The sequence below is a fragment of the Sinocyclocheilus anshuiensis genome, unplaced genomic scaffold (genome assembly GCF_001515605.1).
Source record: "Sinocyclocheilus anshuiensis isolate Anshui unplaced genomic scaffold, SAMN03320099.WGS_v1.1 scaffold1804, whole genome shotgun sequence".
Taxonomy (NCBI): Eukaryota; Metazoa; Chordata; class Actinopteri; order Cypriniformes; family Cyprinidae; genus Sinocyclocheilus; species Sinocyclocheilus anshuiensis.
Window position 1 is genome coordinate 223,703 of NW_015555844.1, and position 7,293 is coordinate 230,995.

Here is a 7,293-nt window from a genome sequence, read left to right on the forward strand (position 1 = left end):
TTCCGAATAGAGAGGCCCAACACACCCACCCAACTGTTTGGCATTCAGAAGTGTCCACCTCTTTTTTTGCCTCTCTCTTTTCTTTTAGTCCTCCCTTTCTTGCCTTCATAATGCATTGTTAACAAAACAGTTTACCAGGCTCGGCTGGTACATTATCCAGCGGGCCTCTGGAGACGCTGTGATTTAGGCAAATGGATTCAGAGAGAGGTGTGGCCGTGGCGTCTTAACAAAACGCCACATGAGTCGAGACTGAATCTTCTCTCTTCTGCCCTATTTAGTCTCCTCCATACATTAAATAGCAATTAGGCTCTGTATGTGTGCAGTGTGCTGAAGGGAGAAGAGCCACTATGATCTCACTGCATATGCATGAATGAGCCATACTCATCACCTCACATGATCTCCTCTGAGCATTATGAGACCTATACTTGGCTTTCATAGAGGGCAGAGGTGGATCATGTCTTTAAATAACAATTTCTACGGTTCAGCCCAGTGTATGAAATTAAAAATAATGTCTTAGAGAGTCAATGAGATGGTGAGGTAGTAGAAGTTGACTGCCCTATCTGATCAAATTAAGTCTTTTTTTTTACAATCCAGTGATATATTAATTCTTAAAATCATATACTACAAAGGTTTAGCATTTGAAAAGAGAGGGATAATAAAATCTTTTTTTATGATTGCTCTAAACCATTTTACATAACAGATGTTTACATATTTTCCACAAAACAAGAAAAAATTGAATATACAGAAATAACGGAATATATGTAAATATCAGTTATGTGGAATACCTTTTGTCAGTACTAAAAAAAAGAAAATTATATATATTAGTGCTGTCAAACGATTAATCGCAATTAATCGCATCCAACATCCTGTTTTTGCTTACATAAAATATGTATGTGTACTGTGTTTATTGTGTATATATAAATACACACACATACAGTATATATTTTGAAAATATTTACTTGTATATACATTTATATTATTATATTTTATATTATATATAAATATATTTAATATCTAAACATAACATATTTTTCTTAAATATATACATGCAAGTGTGTGTATTTATATATACATAATAAATAAATATACACAGAGTATATATATATATGTATATATATATTCTCAAAAATATAAGATTGGGCTAAGTTGTCACAGAATTGCAATAATTGTAATTTGAAAAATGTTAATATTTACATTGGTTGGTCGAAACAATGATTACACAAAAATGTTTTTTTAAATATAATAGTTTATTGAACCTATTCATATATTTTAATGAAATATAAATAAAAAATCTAAAAAAAAAAATCTGTATATATATATTTGCTTATGTGTTTTTTGTTGACTATCATATTTATTACATTTTAACCTGATTGTTCTACAAAATGATGTATGGATAATTACGAAAACCTTGGTTCATTCCACTAAGTGTTCATATTGAAATATACTAACAATATAAATGTCACGCCCATGGACTGTTTGTGTGTGTTTTGCTCCCCGTGACCCAGTTTCTCTCTCTTGTTGATTGTGTTAATTTGATTCCAGGTGTGTCTCCTTAGTCCCCTCGATTAGTCCCTCGTTTTCCTGTGCTTATAAGCCCCAGTCCGTTCAGTTAGTGTTTGTCGGGTCTACTGGTTATGTTTGTGTGTCATTCCTCGTTCCTGTTGTGGATTTACCACTGTGATTGTTCATTAAAAGACTGTGTAACGCTTCTTTGCGTCTTCTGCGCTCCTTCCCTCCGGCACAGCCGTGACAGAAGACCCGACCAAAAAACAGTTAGCTCTGTGTTTCCCTCCGTTTTTGTTTCCGTTTTTTACCCAGTGTTTTTTTGTTTCTGTTGTTCCCTTATGGATCCCCTCGCCCGCCCTGAATACCTCCTCCTCCTGCCTCCATACCAGACTGTTTCTGGTCCTCGCCGAACTCACCAGCTATCCGGACGATGCGCTAGCCAGCCTGAACACCGCGTGCAGAGCGCCGTCATCCGAAGATGGCCCTCGAGCGGATTTCACCGCCTTTGTGTAGTGAATTCTGGTGAGAAATGTATCGTTATTCACCATCTGCCCCGTGAATGATCTCACCGGATCCACTCCTGACCCAGTGCCCAGCCCACCATCTCCCCGCTGCGCAGAGTGCATGCCTGAGCGACCACCGCTGACGGAGAGCCCGAGCTCGCCTCGGCCGACGAGCCGTTGTCATGGAGCCGGAGCTGCAAGTGACGTCAGTCAAGGTGCGAGAGCTAGCAACAGAGCCCGCCACGAGGGAGAATGCTGCCGACAGAGAGCACCGCGGCTGAGGGTGAGCTGATTATACATCTGGGACTGCTGGACTTTGAGGAGGACCTTATAGACTGGGAAACAGAGCTGGAAGCCGACTTGCCCCCTCTCCTCTCTCCTTTGTCCCCGCTGGTCCCGTCCAGCCCTGAGTGGGCTCCCATTTCCCAGTCCAGTAGAGGGAGGGCTCCAGTCCCCGAGTTTAGCCCAGAGAGGGCTCCAGTCCCCGAGTTTAGCCTTGAGAAAGTTCCTGCTCCCATGTCCAGCCCAGAGGAGCCTCCTGTTCCCACGTCCAGCCCTGAGAGGGCTCCTGGTCCCAAGTTAAGCCCGGAGGCTCACAAATGCCTGCCCTCTCACCCGCTTCTGCCTCCTCCACCGCTGTCATCTGGCAGCCCCTCTACTCGCCCTCAGCCCACCATCAGCATGGTGCGAGCTCCAAGGGACTGCCATCCTCCAGCGTCACCGTGGCTGGAGTCTCCCTTGACTTCGCCTCCAGCCCCGGACTCCAGCCCCGGACTCCGCCTCGGACCGTGAACCCGTTGGCACCACCATGGCTCCTAGCTCCCTCTCTGCCGTGGCCCGGCAGTCCACTAGTTCCGCCGGGCTCCCTCTTCCCTCCAGCTCCGCCTTGGTCTGACGTCGACCATCCTGCGCCTCGGGACTCCACTCCTCCGGCTGTGCCTCTTGCCTGCGGCTCCGTCAGGCTCCTTCATTCCTTCGGCTCCTACTCAGACCTGTCGCTCCGGCTCCACTGTGGCCTTTCGGATACCCGCCTCCGTGTCAGTCACCGGCACCATCTGCTCCGCCTTGGCCCTCCGGATCCTCCCCGTCTCCCTGGCTCATCGGCTCTCCATCTCCGCCTCGGGCTCCTCCTCCACCGCTCCGCCCTGAAGTTGTCGGCCCTTCCTCCTCCATGGCTCCTCCCTCTGCGATATGTCACGTCCATGGACTGTTTGTGTGTGTTTTGCTCCCCGTGACCCAGTTTCTCCCTCTTGTTGATTGTGTTCATTTGATTCCAGGTGTGTCTCCTTAGTCCCCTCGATTAGTCCCTCGTTTTCCTGTGTTTATAAGCCCCAGTCCGTTCAGTTAGTATTTGTCGGGTCTACTGGTTATGTTCGTGTGTCATTCCTCGTTCCTGTTGTGGATTTACCTCTGTGATTGTTCATTAAAAGACTGTGTAATGCTTCTCCGCGTCTCCTGCGCTCCTTCCCTCCGGCACAGCCGTGAAAATAAAAGTTATTCTTAGGTTTCAGCATTTTCTGAAAAGTATGAACTATCAATCAGACGACAGAAGGCATGTAGTAGATTGTGTACAACATGTTTTTCCGCAAAGTTTTGATCATGCTGATCATTTAGAGGCCTTAGATATTTTATTTCAATATCACTTTTTTGTCAAAAGGTTGTTGCAAGTTTAGCAAAATAGACAAACCTTCACAAACACTGCCAAAAGTCAAAACCTGTTACCTTTAGGAGCTATTTCTGCCCAATCTGAGCCTTAAAAATGTTGAATCAGTCACAATTATTTCTGACTATGTCCAAACCTGTAATTTAGATGTTACCACATCATTTAACTGTCAAAGAGAATAGTTTGTTGGCTACTTGGGCAAAGAGAAAAACAAAAGTAAGCAGTCCGAGTTCTTAAGACAAACATGTGCCGCTGATGCTTATAAAACCGGGCCAGTGGTGTACAAAGATGTCATAAAAAGTCTTTTAAAATCACAGGCACGATATAAAAGCCTTGAATGCCTCCAACTGAGCTGCCACCCTCGGCGGACACACTTCACCATAGCCACCGTGCTTTCCACGTCAGCGTGACCTTTTACAATATCATCTCTCTCTGAAGATCTCACTGTGAGGGGTGGCGACGCGGAAAGGGCCAGACCTAAAGACCGGTGCCGACCTGAGGTGAAAACGGGCATCTTGTCCTGATAAATCATGGTGTAATGAGCCCTTCATTGTGCCTGGCATTGTGCTCCAGCACTCCCGCAGTCTGCCACCTTTTGCCTGTTAAGCTGACAGGAATAATGAACTGGCTGCTTTGAACTGGCCTCACAATATTGACTGGTTGCACACAGCAGATGTCTCCAGCTAAAGCAACTGGTAAATGCACATTAGGTTAACAAAAGGGGCCTTTGCTTTTAGGGGGTGGGAGGTGCGGCCACTGGGGGTGTGTTAAAGTTTTTTTGCAGGGGGTGCTGGGGAGATCGGGGCGTAGGTGCAGTCAACAGACAGACAGGGAGCTTCATTTTAAAACAATTCATTTGTCAAAGTGGCCATTCAGCCCGGGCTCTGCTTTGTGCGGTTGAAGCATTTGTGGGTGTGTGCCGGGTTAAAAGCGGCGCCGGCCTGCGCTGTTTTGATGACCGAAGAGAGCGAAGGAGATGCCAGCACGCAGCACTATGCTAATCAGCAAACTTTTGCTTTTCCTGCATTTTGTGAGAACAGCAATTTGCTCCCCTAATTACCATCAAAATTAGAAAGACTGATACAACATACAGTTTTCAGCAAAACGCTCTTGCTGGTTTAAAAGGGGGCACTTGAACCTCAAAGGCATTCACTCATTTGTTGGTCTATACTACTACACTGTAAAAAATGTTTTTATAAGTTAAACAAAGATAAAACAAAAGAAAATCAGTCATTCCACTTCAAAATTTCACATTCAGTTAAATATTTTACTTGCTGTTTCTATGTAATTATTTCAGAATTTCAGAGTGAAAAATGTTTCAAAGTAAATCATACGCCAATTTTTTCAGTGTAAGTACAGCAGTGTTATTTTAGTATTGATGAGATACTATAGTTTGTATTCATATTTTGAATTAGCTTTTATTTATTTATTTTATCATTTCATTTTAATTTTAGTTAAAGTTACTTAATTTACTTTGTTTTTGTTATTTTTATTAGATTTTCTTTTTTAAAAATAAGTTTTTATCTATTTTTATCTTGGTTTTCATTTTCGTTATTTTAGTACATCAAGCAAAACTAAATGAAAATGAAAAAATATATATATTTTATTTGTATTTTATTTTATATTATATTTTAATTTATTTTATTTCAGTTAATGTTTATTTTATTTAAAGTAACAAAAATGTGATTTTAGTTTTAGTTTAGTTAAATATAATAACCCTGGTGTACAGGAAATATCATCAAGAAATATGCAGTACTGAAATGTTCTATTCAAACATCAACATCCATTCTTAATAACATATTACGTAATTAACTGAATTCTCTTCAAATTATATATCAGTTTTCTTCTACATAAATTAAATTCTTAGTATTTTAATAGTTTGCTCTACTCTAAAGTCATGCAGTTTACCTGTATATATGTATCAGTGACAATGTGCTATTGTTGTCCATTTAGATTAAGAATAAAAATATGCATTTCCCAAAACACAGTCATGTGAGCTCAGTTAAATACATTTGAAATACAACGATATTAAAAACTTACCTTAAAAGTCAATTAAATAAAAAATCGTTTAACAAAAATAAAGAATATTTTATAAGTGAAAACACATGGAATGAAACTCAATGTGTCTCTGCATCAATGCGTATCTTTTTCGACATGTGCCATACTATCAATCTGTGTGCATGCACCGGTCCGATACATAAAAATACAAATATAGGATGGCAAAAAAGCCATAAGCATTTTTGTAAAAATCATATTCATTACATACAATTACATTCACTATTGTCCTAATAATGACTATAACCTAAATCATTACTACATATCATTATCATTAATATGATTTTGAACACAGAGGCTGAAAGCACTAGCGTCTGCATGGAGAAAGCCAGATTTAAAGCGTGACCGTCGTAATGGTGCTGTAATAGGCCGTGACTAAACACGCTCACGGGTACCAGCTCAGACACACAGAGAGGCACATTGCAGCGAGAGGGCTATGGCAGGCCAGCGCTGATTAGCATATAATTGCTGCCATTGTATTTGACATGGAGAATTAAGAACCAGCTTGGTGGCAAGATGTCCATTCGTCCCAATAACAGGGGACACGACATATGGAGACTAGACCATAAAAATATACACTGAGAGTTGTTTACAACTAATCTGGGTCTTAAAAATCACTTTGTTGGTTAAATCCGGTGGATTCGGATTGAGTTTGTCCTATTAAATTACATTGTTGGCAAGAATAAAACCACTTAGTGTAGCTTTTACCACATTAGAAACATTTTAGGTTACCTGACAAAACTATTTACAGTCAGTTATGCAAAGGTATGAATAAAATAGTTCATTCAGTTCAATAAAGTACATATACATTGCATGTATAAATTATTAAATAATTAAATGATATATAATTAATGATTATACAAGATGGTCAGGTGACAAAAGTGAATATAAACGGATGTGTTTTATTCAAATCAATAAGACTATATTAGTTTGCCTCAACAAAAGTAATTTTTAAGGTTCAGGTTAATGTCTTAAAGTTAAAAACTGGCACTTTTGACACATTTCACAATTGAATTAATTCTTTTAGCATTGGTGAAAATTTGTAAAAATGCACATAAATGCATGTAAATAAGTTTTGTTCGATGGACCAGAACTGTGAACTCTGAGCTCTTCCGATCACAAACCATGAATTTGAGATTATATATATTTTGCTTCTGCTTCTTGAGACGATATAAATGATAATTCGCCCCCCTCCCCTTACACACACACACACTTTTCAACAGTTTCTTTTAAATTCAAAATCTCTTTTAAATCGCACATTTCTATCTTTTGCTCTTGTCTCTGTGACTCTTTTCGGTGACCCGACTCAAAGGGAGAGAAGTTACGTCTTCCCCTCTTTACGTTCCTCTCATGCGACAGCTGAGCGAGTGAGTGTGTGGAAAAAAGTGAAAGAGAGGGAAAAAGAAATACAGCCTGGCACTGAATGACCTGACCACTGGTGACAAAGCAGGATTGGTCACGTTGGCTTGTGAGTAATGGGGCAAAGAGAAATGCAGTGTCTGTGTGTGTGTGTGTGTGTGTGTGTGTGTGTGTGTGTGTGTGTGTGTGTGTTTTTGGAGCTGCTGG